Genomic DNA, 20,898 nt, shown 5'->3' with positions numbered 1-20,898 from the left:
ATTTGGGATGATTCATTGTCTATTCAGGTATTCCACAGATGCAGGTACATCAAGTTGACTGTGGAGATTTAATCCACTGCTCCTGAGGCTGCTGGGAGAAATTTCCGTTTCTCTTCTTTGCTCATTCATCTCCTGGGGTTCAGCTTTGGATTTGCCCTTGCCTCTGCTTGTAGGGCGCCTGAGTGCGTTTGTTCCCTGCCCAGACAGGATGGGGTTAAAGGAGCAGCTGATTCAGGGCCTCTGGCTCACTCAGGTCAGGGGGAGGGAGGGTACAGAATGTGGGGCGAGCCTGCCGCGGCAGAGGCCAGTGAGACGTTGCAACTGCCTGAGGCACGACGTGTGTTCTCCCGGGGAAGTTGTCCCTGGACCACAGGATGCTGGCAGTGGCAGGCTGCACAGGCTCCTGGGTGGGGTGGGGTGGGGTGTATAGTGACCTGTGATCTCACACAGGCTTCTTGGTGGCTGCCGCAGCAACCTTAGAGCTTCGTGCCCGTCTCTGGTGTCCGCACTGATAGTCGTGGCTTGCGCCTGTCTCTGGAGCTCGTTTAGGCGGTGCTCTGAATCCCCTCTCCTTGCGCACCCCAAAACAATGGTCTCTTGCCTCTTAGGCAGTTCCAGACTTTTTCCTGGACTCCCTCTCAGCTAGCTGTGGTGCACTAGCCCCCTTTAGGCTGTGTTCATGCAGCCAACCTCAGTCCTCTACCTGGGATCTGAACTCTGAAGCCCAGCCTTAGCTCCCAGCCCCAAACCGCTCCAGCGGGTGAGCAGACAAGCCTCTCGGGCTGCTGAGTGCCGGTCGGCACCGATCCTCTGTGCAGGAATCTCTCCGCTTTGCCCTCTGCACCCCTGTTGCTGTGCTCTCCTCTGTGGCTCTGAAGCTTCCCCCCTGCCCAGCTGCCATCTCTGCCCCTGAAGGGGCTTCCTAGTGTGTGGAAACTTTCCCTCCTTCACAGCTCCCTCTCACAGGTGTAGGTCCTGTCCCTATTGTTTTGTCTCTTTTTATTTTCATTTTTCTTTTGCCCTACCCATGTATGTCTGGGAGTTTCTTGCCTTTTGGGAGGTCTGAGGTCTTCTGCCAGCGTTCAGTATGTGTTCTGTAGGAGTTGTTCCACATGGAGATGTAGTTTTGATGTATTTGTGGGGAGGAAGGTGATCTCCATGTCTTAGTCCTCTGCCATCTTGAAGCTATTGGGGCTTCAGCTAACTTTAGTCGTTTGTAAATGTCAGTGTTATCGGTGCTGTGTGTTTACTCAGTTCTGAATTTTTCATGGGCACTGTTAATATATCAGAAATACGAAGATCTACATGAGTTAGAGGGTAACCATGTAATTTATTACCCAAACCAGGATGCTTTTGAGAGTGAAAGGGGCATATTATTAATTATTGATATATTGGGACCACAGACACATACTGATGATACCAACCAGGGTTCTTGGCCTTCCCCAATCAATGAAAATCGACTAGAGGCAAGACAAGAAGTTCAGGCAAGGCTTTACTGGGGGCTCCTGCTGCAGCAGGGAGGACCAAGAACAAGTAACAGCTTCCCTTGCTCACGCCCCAAGTTGGGAGGGAGCTGGTTCCTTATATGGGGTTCCATATATGGTTCCTTATATATGTTTTGCTCACCCCTTTGGTGGTGTGGAGTGCAGGGGGCATGCCCAGTACTGCTTTTGCTCCTGGCTCTTCAGAAGTGGCAGTTGGGTTTTTTGATCTTTTTGTATCTTTTTGTCCATGATTTGCCCCAACTGCACATGCACACAGTTATTTTTAATCCCATATAGTTTCTTTGTATTTTGTTGCTTGCTGAAATGTTTGTCCAGGTGCGAGCATTGCAGCAAAGGGTCCCGGGTCCCAGCCTGTCTCACTGAGACTGTCCTGGTCAAGAGGGGCATGGGTCACCCTGTTTATTCTTTGGGTCAAATAACTTTGTCTACCTTTACGGAATGACTGAGTTGGTTTAGATCAGGTCTGCAAACTATAGTCTGCATACCAAATTCAGCCTGATGTATCCTTTTGTAAATAAGGTTTTATTGGAACACAGCCACACCCAATCGTTTGCATGTTTTCTGGAGCTTTTTTCATCCTCCACCAGCAGTGCAGAGTCAGTACAACCGAGACTGCCTGGCTCATAAGACCTAAAATATTTACTATCTGTCCCTTTACAGAGAAATACTGGATTAGATGGTATCTAAGAGCTATGTTGGAATCTAAAAAATAAAACAAACGGGAGAATATAACAAAGCAGCAACAGATCTACATATATTCAGAACAAAGTAGTGGTTACCAGTGGTGAGAGAGGGATGAGGGGAGAGGCAAGTTAGGGATAGGGGGAAGAAAAAGAAAAACCTGTGCTTAGTAAATGTTATTTCAAGATTGCTAGATTTAGCTTTGGTGCAAAGCAGCTGTTAGATATGCAGCCCTGGGACCTGGTGAGGTTTTGCTGATCTGTTTCTGGGAAGCTATGGCAGGGGTGCGGCATATGGGATGAACTCTGAGAAGTCCAGCAGAAGGAAAACAAAGGTGGGGCTTTCAGGGTCCTGGAAGATGATGACTCATCAGACACCTTGGGAGAGAAGGACCTGACTATCCCAAAGGCCCTGACAAATTCTAGGGTTGCTGGTATATCTGAAAGTCATTCATCAAACTTAGCCTCCTTTAAGAACGTGTATTGCAATAGATAAAAAATCTCACATGTCATTCTCATTGATCTGAGTTTTCGAAATTATTTTTGTCTGAAAATTTCGTGTTTGAGTTTTAATCTTGTGAATGCACTTGAATAGTTGGATTTTTTTTCTAAGTGTGATCCTTGAACAGTGTCCTAGAGGTAAGTTTGTATATGTGTGTGAGGGCAGCAGATTATGTAGATCCCTGTATAGACTTTGGATTTCCCTTCGAGTGAGATGAGAAGCTACTGCAGGGGCCTGAGCAGAGGAGTAACATATCTGACTTAAGTTTTAAAATGGTAAATATAGCCATTATGTGGAGACCAGAGAAAAATGGAGTCAAGGTCAGATGCAGGTAGGAAAGGAAGGAGGTTATTGCAATAAGCCAGGTGAAAAATGATAACAGCCTGGATGAGGATGTAGTAGTGGAGATGATAAAAATGGATGCATTCTGGACATTTTTTGAAGGTAGGGTTTGCTGGTGGATTTTGTGGAGTGATGTAGTATATGAATGCAGAGAGGAGTCGAGCGTGACTCCAGGGCTTTGGACCTCAGCACCTTCAGACATAGGGCTGCCATTTACTGATGGATAGATTTTCAAGTGTCCTCCGTTTTTAAAGGGAGAGGAATATTAGGACCTCTGTTTTGGAAGTCAAATGTGAGAGGTCTGCTTGGCATCACAACAATGGAAATGTTGAGGAAGTAATTGGATATATGAGTTCAAATTTCAGGATAGAAGTACAACTAAACTGGGATGAATATATGTATTAGTTTAATGACGTAAGTATGCGCTGAATGTATATTCAGTCCAGTTTAGTCAGACTTCTCTATTTCAGGATATACATATACACACGTTTGGGGATAGAATGAATGAACACACACACACATCATCAGCATAAATAATGTTTACAAGCATGAGATTAGAGATCACAAAGGGAATAAGTATACCTAGAAGTCGGAGACCTAAGCCCTTGGGTACGCGATGTTTAGAAGTTAGGGAGACGAGGCAGAATCCATAAAAGAAGTGACGAGTGGCTGGCGGGAAAGGGGGAAAATTACGTGTGTGGAAGCCAAGTGAAGAGCTAGTGTCAGAAGGAGGATGTGATGGGCAGTAAATGGAGATCAGTAGATTGGTCAAGTAACGGAGGACTGGGAATTGACCTTCGATTGTCATGTAGAAATCGCTGGTGACATTGACAAGAGAGTTTCAGGGGCTCAGTATGGACAAAAGCCTGACTGGCATGCATTTAAGAGAGAATTGAAGGAGGAGATGTACATCATTGGGTGTCGATGACTCTTTTGCCTTTCCAGCCAAAGACCACCAGGGTTACACCATAGTTGAGCAAGTTGGATTTATTGCTCATTACAGTGAGGGAGACCATACACTGCGGGAGCAGTGGGCCTCTCAGCAAGGTGTTGGGTAGTTTGGGGGCAGGTATGAGGAACCAGATCTTTGTTCTGGAGTGGAGGCTGTCTGGAAGCAGGGATAATTCTGTGCTGGACTATCTTAATAAATCTTAACAGAAAGACTAGAGTGAGGTCAAAGATATAGTTAGTAGAGCTGTATCAGTCACTCACATTAGTCAGAAGAGGGGGGTGTTGGATAGTTTTGTGGTTTTCACAGTGACCTTGTTGTTGCCTGTCCTTAGATAAAATGATGAATGGGCCTTTTTTTTTTGACCGTTTTATCACGCTCACAGAGTGACCTTGTCTGATGTCGATGTTCTGTGAAGTTGTTTATGCTCAAAGGAAGAACACCAAGGTCTAGCTGTGAGTGGTGTGCTGTTACACAGACCACCACTGAGGAGGGACTCAGGGAAGAAGTAGGTTACACAAGGTTTGAGTTTTGTAACTGAATGTTGTTATATGTGATCCGTCTCTCATTCCCCAGACAAGATAATTAACATGTTTGGTTATTTATTTTTCTTTCTATCTCACTTTTCCAACTCTGAGGTTACAGGTTTTGGGGATTAGCATTTACCTAGCACATGACACTGTGAGTTTCATAAACCGGGCAGAAAATGGTGGTACATGAAATCTTAGCAAAAGCCTAAGTTGTAATGCTAGAGTCTCAGTAGCTTTATTTGGCCATAGAAACAGAGATTATGCATTCCAAACTAATCAATCAGACATGCGAGAATATTTACTTGAATATATCAAGGCCCCAAGTCTTTGGTTGTGTGGTCTCTTCATGATTGTGTTTCTTACTTGTGAGAGATGTGCTACATTTTCTGTATAATTGGTAAACAAGGTCCCTTAGGCTGTGGGTTAGTACCCATTAACAGCACTGAATTTTATGGAATATTGAATAGTCACTTAAAAATTTTTTTTAATTTAATTAACTGGTAACACCATCACATTAGTAATAATTTTGGATATTAGAAAGACTTTTATTTTCTTGATATATTTTTGTTTTGTATATTTGGCAGGAGAATCCAAAAACTATGTTCAAAAAGTAAAAATGTGTATAAATTTGCATAAAATTTGTTCCATAGAAAGTTTAATTTTATCTCCCACAGTTTAAGTGATTTTTTTTTTTCAGCTATTTTCCAGTCGGATGAACCAAGACTAGTTACCATAACAACTGTGGTTATTACCACTGAGGTAAGTGGTCTTTTCTTACACCAACACATTTATCAACATGTTCACGGTACAAACATTAAAAATATTCATGATGTGAAAAGAAAGTCTTCCTCATACCCCCCAGCCACCAGGATCCCTCTCTAGATATATTCATGGGTATCAACTTCTTTTTATATCATTCAGAAATATTTAATGCTTATACAAGCATTTACACATATATTCTCTTAACCTTACAGAAATGGTCTGCACTTGTTTTTTTCACTTAACAATATATCTTGGGGCTTGTTTCATTGCAAAATATATAGAGTGATTTCATTCTTTTAAGCAGTTAGTCTATTTTATAGCTAGCAAATGTTATTTCAATAAGTCCCATTATTGGATATTTAAATTATTTTCAACTTTTTACTATCACAAATCATTCATCATTGAACAACTTTATACATGTCCTATGTATCTGAGGAACAAATTTCCAGAGATAAAATTTCTGGGTCAAAGGTCATTGACATTTTAAAATTCAGTGACTATTACCAAATTTCTATGTACAGAAGTTGTACCAATTTCCACTCCCACTAGGAGAGGATGAGAATGTTCCCATACCATTGCCAACATGCTATGTGAGCAAACATATTGCTTATTACCAGTCTGTTAAGAGAAAAATGTTACTATGATTTCATTTTTCCTTTGGAATTTTAGGCTTTTCTTCTTGATATAAAATTGAATTCTTATAGTAAATATGTTTTCCTCAGTTTGTTATCTTTTGACTTTGCAATGGTTTTCCTTTGAAGACATCTTTTTATTTTTATGGAGTTGACTTAATTTTGGATTTTGTAGCCTCCAGCTTTTGTGTCATCTAAACAGGTTTTCCCAACTCTAAAGTTACCAAAAACAAAAGAGGTACATAAACAAGCAAACAAAAACCTTCTTTCATAATATTTTTTCTAATATTTTAATATATGGAAATTTTTTTAACAAAGTTTTTTTAATCTGGATTTTTTGGGGGTATAAAGTATGAGTTATAGATTCAAGTAAAAGTTTTCAGGGGCCAATCTAATTGTTCTATTATCCTTTACTGATTAATTTATCTTTTCACCATCTGTGAAATACAACCTTGATCATATATTAATAGCCACATGAATTTTGTTGTATTACTGGACTTGCTATTCTGTTACCTTAATCTAACTATTCATGTGCAATGTATGTAGCCCCTAAAAGTAAGGCTAGTTTCCCCTCAGTACTTTTCTTTTTCATAATTTTCCTGGCTATGGAAGTTTTTTCTCCTTTATGTCTTCATGTGGACTTTTGAATGAGTTTACATAACGAAAAGAAATCTTTTAGTAATTTGTTGATGTCACATTAACTGTTTGCATTACCTTAGAGACAATTTATGTCTTTAGTTGAGTTCTCCCTTCCAAGATCACAGTAGGCCTTTCCATTTGTTCAATTCTTCTCTTGAATAATGTTTCCCAATACTAATGGGTTTTTGTCTGTTTTCCATGCCTTTTCTCTGCTTTATTAATGTTAAAACTGTTATCTGGCAAATAGGTACTCAAAATCATCAGATCTTTGTTGTGGATTCCATCTTTTTTCAATTTAAATACATTTCAATTTTATTATTGGGTGTCAGCTTGGGGAAACTTGCTGTTCTGCTCCCCTGTGTGTTCTTTATTCTACTACCAATATTATGCTCTCTTAGTTATTACAGCTGTTTAATAATCCTTTATATCTGGTAGGACAGTCCCCATCCTACCCTAACATGTCATTCTTCTTAAATCTTAAAATTTGTATGGAACCATGAAAGACCCTGTATAGCAAAGCTATACTATACTGTACTATAAATTTAAGAAGAAAAAGCTGGAGACATCATGTTCCCCGATGTCAAACTATATTACAAAGTTACAGCAATTAAATTAGTATGGTATTGGCATAAAAACAGACACATAGATCAATGGAACGGAGTAAAGAGCCCAGAAATAAATTCACACATATATGGTCAGTTAATTTATGACAAAGGAGCCAATAATATACAATGGGGAAAGAACAGTGTCTTCAATAAATTGTGCTGGGAAAACTGGACAACTACATGAAAAAGAAGGAAACTGGACCACTGTCTTACATCATACACAAAATTTAACCCAAAATGGATTAAAGATTTATATGTAAGATCTGAAACCATAAAACTCCTAGAAGAAAGTATAGATGATAATATCCTTAACATAGGTCTCAGTGATGAGTTTTTTGACTCCAAAAGCAAACACAACTAAAGCAAAGATAAACATGTGGGACCATATCAAACTAAACAGCTCTGCACAGCACAAGAAACCATCAACAAAATGAAAAGGCATTTCGTGGGAGAAAATATTTTCAAATCATATATCTAGTAAGCGACTAATATACAAAATATATAAAGAATTCATACAACTCAATAGAAAAACCCAAATACTTTATTTACAGAATGGGCAGAAGATCTGAATAAACATCTTCCCAAAGAAGACATACAGATGGCCAACAGGTACATGAAAAAATGCTCTACCTCATTAATAATCAGGCAAATGCAATTTAAAACCACAGTGAGATCTCACCTCACACCTGTCAGAATGTCCATCATCAAAAAGACAAGTGATAACAAATGCTGGTGAGGGTGTGGAGAAAAGGGAACCCTTGTGCACTGTTGATGGGAATGTAAATTGTTGCAGTCATGGTGGAAAACTGTATGAAGGTGCCTCCAAAAATTAAAAATAAAACTTCTATATGATCCAGCAACTCTACTTCTGGGTATTTATCTGGAAAAAATAAAAACACTAGTTCAAAAAGATACCTGAAACTCCATGTTCGTTGCAGCATAATTTACAATAGCCTAGATATGGAAGCGACCTAAATGTCCATCTTTGGATGAATGGATAAAGAAATTGTGGTATGTGTATACAATGGAACATTATTTAGCCATTTAAAAAATGAAATCTTGCCATTTGTGACAACACAGATGGACGTTGAGGGTACTATGTTAAGTGAAATCAGTTAGACAGAGAAAGACAAATTATATGTTGGAGGGGGTGGGAGACACGGGTGAACTGCTTTTGTTTTGTTTTTAGTTTTAAAAAAAGAGCTGCTACAAAGCCACAGTAGTTAGAACTGTGTGAAGTTGGATCAGAGATAGATTGATAGATCAGTGGAACAGAATACAGAGCCCAGAGGTCACTCGTACATAATACGGACATTTGGTTATGAGTGGGACAGCAGTGCCCCTTGCACCTTCCACCTCTAGGAAGGAAGCACAGTGCCTGGTAGGCCTCATCAGGTTCTGGAGACAGTATACAGCACACCTGGGAAATCTGTTCCAACTCATACATGAGGGGACGCAGGGCCGGCCAGCAATGAGTGGGGCGATTCAGCAAAGGGCTCAGCAGCAGGTCCAGACTGTAGGACACACAGCCTTGACACATGGGCCATATGACCTAGTCGACTTTGCCTATTATAGTAAAATTGTCAGAGGTAGCAAAAGATGTTGTGTGGCATTTATGGCAATCCTCAATGCAAAAATTATCACATGATGCCTTGATTTCTAGAGAAAGATATTACAGGAGAATTATAGACGTTTTGATAAACAGCTCCAGGCATGCTGCTGGACTCTGTCTGAGACAGAGTACTTGACCTTGAATGGCAATGGGCTATGTTCCCAGAAGCTGAACAAGTAACGCAGATGCCATGTTATCAATGATGGCTGCACCGTCACCTCTCCCTCAGCTTATATTTGTTGCCCAGTGAGGGATCTCTTATGAGCAGCTGATGGAGAAGGAAAAAGCCCAAGCTTGGTTCATGGTTGGCTTGGGTCATGATGTGGGTATTAGGTAAAAATGGACGATGGTTGTATTGACCTGCACTCAGGAATGGCATTGAAAGGCCGTGGCGAGAACACATCCTCCTGGGATGAACATCCAGCAAAGTTTTTCTGCTTTGTGTGCAATGAGAAGCTGCCTTCTCTTTGTACAGGTTATAGGTGTAGGTTATAATGCAGATAAGGAACTCCAGAGTAGTGGCAAATGGCCAGAAAAAAGACTGAAGGATTGCAACTCACTTTGCTTTCTTTATACCAATAGAAAAATTTGAACACTTATTTGATTGTTTCATCATGGAGTCAACACAACTCAAAACTCTGTTTTACCTAAAATGATTTCAGTTGAAAAAGACTTACAGTGGTGTTGGTAATAATCCCAGGATTACTACCCAATTTGTTTTTAGCCAGATTACTATACTTGTGACAAATAAATATTGATAAAACGAGCTAATTTGCACTTACTGCCTCATGGCATCGGATATCCATGGAGCTTTACAATCTCCTTTGCTCTTTTCATTAACAAGGTTATACATGTATTGAGAGAAGACTTCTGCTTATCCCCCAAAGTCCTCTGGCTAGCCTCTGGACACAGAGGATGTCTCGTTGACTTCTTCGTCAAGGTAAGTAATCTAATCAAGTACCAGGGCGCTCACATGTTGTCAGATGGCTTTTTAAGCGATGTGTCTGAAATTTTACTTACAAAACAGATACATTAATCTTTGACTTACATAGATTTGGGAAGCTAGCATTTAAAAAAATCAAACAACACTCAGTGTTTCATATTTTTCTAATAGAAGATTACTTTGACCTTTTGATTGGTAGCTGATAGTTTAATGCTGATATTTAATGCTTGCATCACGAACTCTTCTTAGTCTTGTGCTGTCCAGTACGGAACCCACTAGTGGCACATGTCTACTGAGTGCTTGAAATGTAACTCATCCAGATTGAATTGGGCTGTAAGTAAAAAATATGAATGGGATTTCAATGACAAAGTATACAAAATGTAAAATATTTTATTAATAATTTTTGTTTTAATTATGTGTGAGATAATATAATATTTTGGGTATATTGAGTTAATTAAGTAAGTATAAACTCCTATAATTACCAATTGTTTGGGGTAAGGTACAAAATATCTGCACACGCTGGGCTTCAAATTGTGATCCTATCATTTATTTCATCATATTTCCTACCATTATTAAGTATTAAACCCCCAATTTTATACTGATCGTGATTTTTATCCTCTTTACTCCTTGATCCGCACGCTAGACCCACAGGTGTGTTAAGTGAAATTTATGGGAAGGGCTGAGGGATCGTCCACGAGTGGAACAACAGCGACAACAGAAAAACAAACTATTGAGATGTGGTTCTACCTCGACTATAGTGATAACATAAAGGCATAAATACCACTCAGGCATCCATTCCAGAGAACTCCATCCATTCCAGGATTCTCCTCTACTTTTTCCCTTCCCCACTTTCCCCCCTAGCCAACCATTCCCACCATTCTGCCTCCTAAGTAACTCTCAGATGTGTGCTTTACCCTCACATCTGTTGCTACTATCTTGGCAAAACCCCTTATTATCTTTCCTGGGATTATTTCAGTATCCACGGCTTGGGTCCAGAATTCCGAGTCCCTTTGTCCTACTATTTATTCTTCAAAAGTGGACCAACTGTTTTTTTCCTAAAATGCCAATCTGTTCAACTTTTTAATTGAGTCCTGCAAAAATCTGACTGCCTACACGATAAAGTACACACTGCTTAGAGAACATTCCCTTGTGCCGTCTCTCACCATATCATCCCCCGCGTCAGCCATGTTGGACTGGTGTACATCCCCGACGGGCTGTTGCTGCCGGAGACTTTCAACCTGTGCTCACTGGCATATTTAATCGGCCTTTAGGAAGTAATGAGGTCATAAGAGTGGGGCCCTGATCCCATAGGATTAGTGTCCTTATGAGAGGAGACACCAGAGAGCTCTCCCTCTCTCCCTGCCTCGTGACAGGGACGAAGTCAGAAGGCAGCCATCTGAAAACAGGAAAAGAGCTCTCGCCAGAGACCAGCTTTATTGGCACCCTGATCTCTGACTTTCAGCCTCAAGAACTGTGAAAAAATAAATGTTGTGTAAGCCATGTGGTCTATGGTAATTTTTTGTGGCAGCCTGAGCTGACTGATAAAAAGGCTCTGCTCAAACTTTGTCCCTGGAGAGTGTGCTCCAGTATCTAGGCTAGGTGTCTTTCCTCTGCTTCCATACAGCCCCTAGACTCTGTCATCAGAGCCTCACATCATTCTGTGGTTATTGTCTTTTTGATCTTCTGTCCTACTTTGTGAATTCCGTGAAGGCCGAGTACAAGTCTTTTATTCATCTTTGCATCAAAGTCCTCAGCACATAATCATTCGTTTTAATGTTGAAAGAGGTACAGGACAGAGATGATGTTTTGCTGTTTGAGCATTTAGGAATGTTTTGTAAACATCTTCCAAGGCAAATAAAGAGTGTTTGGGGGAATACATTTCATGCAGAGTTCTCACAAGTAACTTCCACCTTGAGGCCACCTGGACAGAGAGAGCAACAGGGATCCCAAGCTGGTCAGCCGGTGTGTCTGGGGAGGTCTTGGGGAGCCGTGTTTCTTGGGAAAGGTACCAACCACACAATTAATGCTCACAGCAGGTGGAGTTATCTCCGTGAGACATCCGTGTTAAAGGGACTTGCTCCCTCCTTCTGTGACCTCAAATGCAAATGGTTAAAGACAAGAGAGTAAGGAAGAATCTTTAGTCATCAGAACACGGTGATCCAGTGCCTTCGAGAAGCAAACGGGACTGTGTCTTTCGGAGGGCTCCGTTTCTGCAAGCGCAAGGAATAAAACAATGCTGCAGCACAGTTGTTCAGTTTTCACACGTTCCCAGTGCAAGAATAACGGGGGCGGTTTTCTCAGGCTTCGCTAGGGCTGTACTGTTTGTTTCTCCCTTCAGATTACTTTGTGAACCCAGTCAATTCTGTGCAATTTTATGAGATCCTGGGTAGTGGAGATATGATACGATATAGTGTGTGTTCACTGATTTTTCACCTCCATTTTTTTATCTGTCTTTATCAGTTATCTTTCTCTTTTCATTCGTGGCCTACTTCTTTACTGATTTTCCAGGCATGCCGTGTTACCTTGTTTGTACCAATTAGAGTTGGCAGGTTTGGGGGATGTCCTGGAGAGTTTTCAGGAGTGGAGGGGTAAGCCTCCAACAGTTACTACTAGCTAGCCTGCTGGAAGAGGGAAAAGGCATGGTTTATCCATGGGGTCACACAGACTTGTTCACAGACAGTCCTGGGTTAGAATGCTGAGTGACATTTATCTGCTGTGTGATCTTTGATAAGCTTCTTGACTTCTCTGAGCCTCAGAATCTGTAAACTGGAAAGAACGATGCTTACCTTGCAGTGTCGCAAAGACGAGAGACAGTAGGCACTCAAAAAATGTGAACTCTTGTTAATAATGCCCCTTGCTGCCCCATTGTCCTTGGAAGGTATCTACCTCTGTGGCAAGGAAGAGGTAAAGATGACTAAGGCATATAGGAGACTTGGGACGTGGAAGGAGCCTGAGAAATTGCTATTTTCATCTAGAGGGATGTCTAACTCATTCACGATAGATAGTTTTGATTTTCTTCTTTAATATCTCTGGGAAAGAGATTTAACTTCAACACTTCACAGCAAAATTCATCCTAGTGTTTCATCATCATAATGAGTAAGAAGTTTTTCCTTATATTCAGCAGAATTCTGTCTGGTTTTAAAGCAAGCTCATTTCCTCACATTCAGACCCTGGGGGAAAGGGAGAAATCTGTTGAGTCTCTCAGTTGAGAAAATCTTCACATATGGAATCATCGCTCTTTTTCTATTTCTCCCCGAGTCTGAATGAGCACAGGGCTGGGAATGGGTCCTCATGGACACGGGTCCCCATCGCTTTGTCATCTTCCACCTTTCATGTGAGGTGGGTTCATTTTCTTCACATCTGGTTAAACGTGTGTCTGTACTCGGCAGAGTCAAACGACTACAGAATAGAAGGCAAGGATGTCTCCTCAAGGCTGCAGAAAAATACAACTTATTTTGATGGTGTACTACCAAATCCCAGTACTTTTAGAAAAGCGTCTCCTATCGTAATCAGGGCCTTTACAGAGGATTCTGGTATCTCTTGTGATGGATCATAATAACAGCGTGGTGGTTAAGATGACAGTTCTGGAATCACACAGGCACAGTTGCTGTGTGTGTGACCTGTAGCAGTCATTGAACTTGTCCAGCTCAGCTGTCTGCTCTCTACAACGGGACAGCACACCTAGATGCCCCCAGGGTCTGGAGGTGACCATATGTTCCGGTTAGCAGGACACTGCTCCAGGGTGCTTCCTGCAAGCATCTCTCCTTCACAGTGCGCTCCGCAGGGGGGCCCAGAGGAAGGTGGGGAAGCACTCCCTGGGGTGAGGGCTATAGGAGCCGAGTGAGCTCTGCCCCGGCCTCGTGCCCAGACCCTCCGCCTGCCCGGTGATCACCCTCCCACCGCTCTCTCCGGCGGAGACCAGCGTCCTGAGGTCTCCTGCCCACACTGGCGCCCCGACTCCGCCTGCTGGCCCTGTGGGTCTTGCCTATGCCTGGAAAGTTCCTTCTGAGCCACACGCCGTGTGCACCCCCATGGCACTGGTCGCTGATCGCAGGCACCCTGCCTGCTCCAGATGGCTGCCCTCTGCTCCCCGCGACAGCAAACAGCAAACTGCCTGTTATCTGAGGAGCTGAGCTATTCCCTCTGCAGAGACGTCTGAGGCCCCAGCCTTGGGGAGGGGGTCTTTCCAGTCTGTCATTTCTTGGTTTCTCTCTGAACCATCTCTCCCCAAGGGCAAAATACAGAGTGTCTTTGTATCTCATAGTAACACTTTGATTAGAGTTTGATTCTTCTTTATGTTAAACCTCCCCCGTTTAACTCACGGTGTGGTTTCTCTCTCCTCATTGGACCCAGGCTGATCAAACATGAAACCGTCCCCCTCAGACCCCTGACTGTAGGAGAGGGTCCTACAGGTGACCCAGCTGCTGTGCTCAGATACCTGTCGATGTACCAGAGCTAAGGAACAACTTGGTTTTGTTTCCTGGTGAAGAAGTTCTTATTGTTGTTGAATTACTGTTCTTCTAATTACCATCATTTAGGGACACAGATGTGTTGGGTGGTGACAGCCCTGACTGGTTGTATTTCTAAAGCTTTTCATTCATCTTCTTTCTTTACATCTGACCAATAAACACAGTGCCAGCGAAAGCTCCGCTTAGCAAACTGGAATGCTGTATTTCGGTCTCTGCTTACCACCATCTTGTTCTGATAAGTTGAAGAAGCATGCAGTCACGTGGTGAGACCTCAGCTTCACATGTTACACCCCGCTCTGCTCATCTCAGAAGCCGTTTCTAATTCTTGTTCCTCAGACTAACACCTAGCAGAAACCGATATCTAGGTTCTGTCCACTCTTAGGCTCCCATGGTCCTGATCTGGCATCCCTAGATGATTAGGTATTAGTTTACCTTTTTTTATTGGTAGAAAAAACATGTGAGTTGTTCACAGTGTTTTTAAAATTAACTGTAAAATCATTTGCTTTCGTGGTTGTAATTCAGAGTTAACAATGGGACTTTCTTCATCTCTGGAAATAGTATACAGATCTGAGCACATGATGGAAAGAGTTTGTCCTACCTCATGGAAGGAAAAATAGACAAGAAATTGGAGACAGTTGGTCTGATCCTGTTAATGTGACTTTGATACATGATGCTGACTAGTTTATTATTCCCAAGACTTCCCCTCCTTTGGCTCTAAAATATGCTTCAAGGACCCAGGCTACTGAAGGATGTGCGGTAGCTCTCCCGGCCCCATTCTGACATGATTTGTTATATTTCCATCTGTGCAATATTCGGCCTCCAGTGCCTTGGTGGCCCGTGTGTGTGATGTATGGTGTCCTATGAATAACTGGTACCCATTTTCCACTAAGGAGCTGATTGCAAGAGATTTTGCTGTAAGTGAATAAGGAATAATTTCATAAGGTTTGATTCTCCAGGGAGCCCCACTGGATGCATGTGGGACTTTCTAAATTAATTCAGAGCCAGAGCCAGAGAAGGTGGCTAAACATTTTGGCCGATTCAATCACGGCCTGAGTGTTCTGACTGGCCGTGTTCAGAGAGCAACAATTTAACCTCAGCAAGGTAACCTGGATGGGGTGTGCTATTATGGTAGTTTATTGGTTCGGTCATATTCTTGTTGCAGGAGAAGAGATAATTTTGGTAATTGGGAATATTTCCAGACTTACATGCTCAGCCACATACACCATTAACATAAATGCTTCTTTTCACTCAGGCCCTGGAAATAGTAGCTGTGATTAATATGCTCACCCATATGCTTTTTTACACCCTTTAAAAGTGAAAGATGAGTTTTAAAGAATTAAACATAGACCGGAATTCATTCTGTAATCGCTCTAACAAATGGCATTTTAAAGGATCTAACAGGAGAACGTTTGTGCTGAGAAGAAACGGCAGCTAAGAAATTGATTTCTTATGACAAAGAGAAGCTTTTGCCATCTCATTTTCAGTGGAATAGAAAGAGAATTCTAAACTATGCAATATAATCAAGCTCGCTCTTGTCTTTGGCTGAAAACCAAAGCTCGATCTTACACTGTCATTCTGGATTCTCTTTTCTGCCTCTGCTCCCTTCCTACCCCGGCCTGAGCCTAACCCACAGAGACTCCCTCCTTCCCCGGCAGGAGCATGCCGGGATTTGCAGGGATGTTCGCCTCATCGTGCCTTTACACGACCAGCATAGATCTCCAGATGTTTCCAAGTCACGAAGGGAGCTGGGCGCCCTGGAAATGTAAACTCACCTCACCCAGTGGGTCGAGGATGGACTCAGGGTTACTTAAATGCCTCTTGAAAGCCCACTTTAAAAATTGAATTAGCAGTCAATCAGCAATATATTCCTGAATATATTCTCTTATGCTTTCTTTTATGCTCCGGTAAGCCTTGTGTGCCCATCTGCTGCTAGTGTGATTCTTTGCCAGCGAGCCCGTATCTAGTAGACTGTCTTTGATAAAGGGCATGTGTGCTTAGAAAGGTGTATATTAGAGGAAAAAAATATTCAATTTAAATGAATAATACACTACAGATAGGGAATGTGTTTATAAGAGAGAGTATTTTTGTCATGTCCTGACATGAGAGTGGCCTGTGATTTATTACTGCAGAGAGTGGGAGAGGACAGGCCAGAACAGCACACGATGCAGCTTCAAGTGTTGCAAATTCCACTCTGATGTGCAAATGGCAGTGTCACCCAAGAGTTTGTCAGTTGGCCTTGGCTGACCTCTGCTCCCTGGTCTGGATCAGCCCTTCGTGTCCTGTGGCCCTCATGTTAGGGCAGTCGTCAAATTTGTCATCCCTGTCCAGTGCTGGTGGCACAGGACAGGCTGTGAGCCTCACGACGGCAGGGCTCTGATTTGCTTGTTGCCGAATGCTCATAACCGACACGTGCCTGCCTCTCTAAGTGCTCAATCCATGCTGAATAAGTGCCGTTAATACAGGTGCAGAGACCTAGCAGGCAGCGATCCATGGGGCTGAATGTGGAAGGTCAGAGTAGAGGCAGGTCATGTGTCCCAGGGTAGGGACGTGGGGAAACAGGAGCCTCTGCATCAGTCGCTGAGAGGGAGCTGCCCACAGCATGGCCAGGAGGACTCCGCCTGGGGATCACAGAGATCGGAGACCAAGGCAACGGCCAGCCCTGGGCTGATGGCAATGTGATGATCCAGGGCAAGGTCAAGTTTCTAAGTGGAGTTTAAGGAGGCCCAGCTGTGAGAGAACAAGGGCTGTAGGAGCTGAGATCCAGGCTCAGCCTGATGCTCTGCCTGTAATGAAAACCTGTACCGACATAGATGTGGCCATGCTAATTCTCAACTGGTAGCGAGAGTGATGACCTCATCATCAGATTCTTTGTCTCCCAGTCCTGGCTCCATCAGTTACTAACCACAAGTGGGTCAGTTAGCCATGCCTAGTCTCAAGTTGCTCCTCAGAAAAATGGTTCCAGTAAAGTGCTTCTTACCAAATGAAATAATAGCTTATACCTGTTTTCAAGACTCTGTAAAAATTAAAAGGGAAAATTACGTTATAAGAAAATATTTTACGATATTAATCACGATGCACTCAATCATTCTCTCGAAGCCGCAAATGGCTCAGAGATGAGTTCTTGCCTAGTCCTATTGGAAAAACTGCCTTGACCCTTGGGTGCCTCTGTAGCTCACCTTCAAGCGCAAGGATAGACCTTGAACGTGTGCTCAGAGCCTGGTGGGGTAGAGAAGCAGGATGGAGGGAGGGTGTACAACCCATGCCTGAGCCGTATTCCCAAGGACCAGTGGAGAGGAGTCAGGGGGCCCTGGGCAGGAGGGTCTTCCTGTGTTGCCTCAGCTGGCTTCCCCTGCTGCACCTCTGCCATTCTGTGGGCAGGGAGGCATGTGAGTGTGTGAAGACGCAGACTGTCCCAGGGGTCAGGACTCATCTGTCCGTTCATTTGTTCACTTGTTTAGGCACAGGTATTTGTGAACTCCTGCTACATGCCAGGCTGGATGGTGAGCCCTGGTCCCAGGCTCAGGAAGCTCCACAAATACTCTTTGTGAAACTTCACCAGTGGGCAGACGGTGGGCTTCCGTCTTCTCTGGAGGGATCGTCCCATTCGTGCTTCCATTTGGGGTTCTGGCATCAACTCAAGTTATTTCATGGAACGCTTTACCTCTCTTACGTATTTATATACGTACTTTTGAATCCTACCCCTCTTTTCCAATTCGTGCCCTTACCTGAGGAAGATGTCTTTTTTCGCACAACCTTAACTATAGCTGATAAATATAAGGCTATCAGGGATGATCCATCTATGTCAGGGGACAGGAAAACCATATAAAATTAAAGTCCCTGTAATTGACTGAATAGATCTCCATCATTTTCGTACTGATCTGTTTTACTACTTCTGATTAATTTATTTCTATCTCAAGAACCAGCCTTTAAGATAATCTATCTCAAATACAAATTTAATTTTTGTTCCGTCCTATTTTTGTTTCATTTAAAATAGACAGTATTGTGGCAACGCAATGATTGGTCAAGGGTTTTAGGGCTCCCCAGAGGTCCCAGGCATCATTTACTACATGAGTTGAATGGAAAAATGTGTTTTAAATTTGAAATGCATGTCAGTAGGAAGCAGGATTTTAAACTCATTGTAGACTAAATTGTGAAATTTATTTGCAAATTCATGGTTATAAATCTATAAAATACTGGCACTTTCAGGCTGTTTTAAAGCAGATCCTCTCTTTTATGTATTAATTCTCCTGTTTTCACATTCCTTGGGCCCCAGCAGACTCTTCATCCTAACAGCTGGGGCAACAGTAGTTCCGGGACTACATGATACCCTGGGATAGAAAGTCTAAAACATTTCAAAATGCAGTCTGCCAAAGAATGTCCCCAGTGTCCTCCAGAAAGAAACAGCTGCTTGATTCTAACCTGGATCCAGCAAACCCAGAGTGCACAATTTTCTGGCTTTTTTTTTTGTGCTCGAATAGATATTTAAGTACTCTATGGACTTTTGTCCATTCAACACTGAAAGTCTAAACTTCTGAGTCTCATAATACACATTGTATATACTTTTTTTTTTTTTTTTTTTTTTTTGCGGTACGCGGGCCTCTCACTGTTGCGGCCTCTCCCGTTGCGGAGCACAGGCTCCGGACGCACAGGCTTAGCGGCCATGGCTCACGGGCCCAGCCGCTCTGCGGTATGTGGGATCACCCGGAACCGGGGCACGAACCCGCGTCCCCTGCATCGGCAGGCGGACTCTCAACCGCTGCTCCACCAGGGAAGCCCTGTATATACTTTTTATTTAACAAACACTTCAAATAGGATGTTGAAGCAAGAAAAGCTTGTCTTCTGGAGTTTTCATCATTCCTTCTCTCCAGATGGATCCCAAAATACTTGCCAGGAACACTGCCTTATTCATAACTTAGAATAGAAATACATAGAGAACCATAACAATTGTCCCCACTAAAACTATTTTCTGCAATTATCAACGGAAATAACAAAAATGCTAGGAAAACACATTTTCATCAAAATAGCAGATTTTTTTTTTTCTTTGTGAGCTGTAATTAGTTCCTGGGCCAATTTCCATTCTCTGAATTGCATACTCGATGATAGGCATTTTTATTTTTATTTATTTATTTTTTTGGTGAGAGAAAAATGAATGTATTAATTCATAAGCACATCCTGACCAGATTACAAATTTGTTTCTCTGGAATGCATCAGCAATAAACAAAGTCTTTCTGAAAGAGAAGTCCTCTTTCCTAGAAATGTTTATTTGGAAACATTAATTTCCATTCCTCATGTATCACTGTATTTTTTGGTGTATGTTAGTCCCTACCATGTCAGAGAAGAATACAATACACATGCGTTGCATGTTAATAGCAGTCATTTCAGGGTAAAATAAGAATTATTTTATTGCAGTAGCCCCTTCCTGCTTTCCTCCCCGCTTGGCTTTCACGCCAGTAAATAGAGTGTATAATGAATATGGAAATTTTGGTTCCGTTTTACAATAAAAGTTATTGAGCATTTCCCATGTGCTATGCACTATCCTAGGAGAGTAAAAAATAAACACAGTAAAATCCCTGCCTCAAGAGCCCCTAGTTTAGAAGTTTCCTGCCACCAACTCCTTCCAGACCCTCCAGGGCCGGGCTCCCCGCAGAAGGACGAGCATTTCCCAGGGGGCTCCAGCCTGTGGCTTTTGTCCACCTGCAGAGTGAGAATGGGGTAGGTCTGGTAGTGCTAAGCTGCATTTCTCTTATTAAAAGTGCAACTGAACACATTCTCATGCTTTTGTTTTAAGAGGATTCGTGTTTACTTTTTTAGTGAACCGACACTGTATTTGCCCATTTTCTGTTACACCGTTGGTCATTCTCTTGACATATTAAAGAAGTTAGCCCCTTGTTCAATCTGAAGCTGAAACACCCTTCAGAGCCTTCTCTCAAGGTTCTTCCCCCAGAGTCTTCTCTCCCTGACGGCATCTGAGTGGAGGAGGGGTTTACGGCGGCAGCAGGAGGGTCTCTGCACAGCGTGCTGCCTTTTCTGGGCATCCTGCACCGGTGTCCACTGAGGAGCCCTGCTCTGGCGCCCCTGCCGACCGTGTGCCCACAGCATCTCAGGTGGTGAGGGTCCTGCACTCTGCAGCCTTCCCACTCATCCCAGGCCTCTGCCGGCGGCATCTGTTCCTCCTCTCTTGGGGAGGGGGTAGGTTTCTGTTCTCCCTGCAAGAGTGGGTGACACCCTCTACCCACCCCCGGGTGTCTCTACAAGCTCACCTTCCTTTGGCTTTGCTTGTTGGGCACAGCCTACGCTGGGGCCTTGACAGCCTCTCCGAGTTCAGCCCAGAGGAGGCCTGGGCTGTTCCTGGATTCCTTTTATGTCAAGGCTCCTTCATTCCATGAGCTTGTCAACTGACTTAACTTCCTGTGCCTCTGTTTCCTCAGCTGTACAACAGGTGTGGACATAGTACCTAAATCATCATGCCATTCTGAAGAGTAAATATAAGTGCTCCCTAGATATTTGCTGTTTGAAAATTGTTCCGCTCTGCTTCCACCTTGAGGATTAGAGAAGCTTCACCTCCCAGACATTTATTGACTGACCGGGCATCTTTAGTGATTTCTTTCAGCAAGTGAACAAGATAGCTTCCTTAACTCCTTCCTTTTAAAAAAATACTTATAATTGAAGCTTTTCTTCTGGATGCAAAATTATTTTAAAAATAAACTTAGGCAGAAACTTCCCCTTAT

At 42.8% G+C, this 20,898-nt stretch overlaps 1 long non-coding RNA gene across 1 annotated transcript in view; it reads left to right on the top strand.

Annotated features, from left to right (window-relative positions):
* The window catches only part of LOC132593737 (uncharacterized), a 148,192-nt gene that overhangs the window by 37,041 nt on the left and 90,253 nt on the right, over window positions 1–20,898 (top strand). Inside the window, exons 2-3 of the long non-coding RNA XR_009559526.1 lie at window positions 5,206–5,267; window positions 9,603–9,698. This is a non-coding gene — a long non-coding RNA (uncharacterized lncRNA). The remainder of the gene's footprint in view (window positions 1–5,205; window positions 5,268–9,602; window positions 9,699–20,898) is intronic.

Source organism: Globicephala melas, chromosome 17 (assembly GCF_963455315.2).
Source record: "Globicephala melas chromosome 17, mGloMel1.2, whole genome shotgun sequence".
Classification (NCBI taxonomy): domain Eukaryota; kingdom Metazoa; phylum Chordata; class Mammalia; order Artiodactyla; family Delphinidae; genus Globicephala; species Globicephala melas.
The sequence above is the reverse complement of the archived record's forward strand: the minus strand, read 5'-3'. Positions and strand labels throughout refer to the sequence as shown.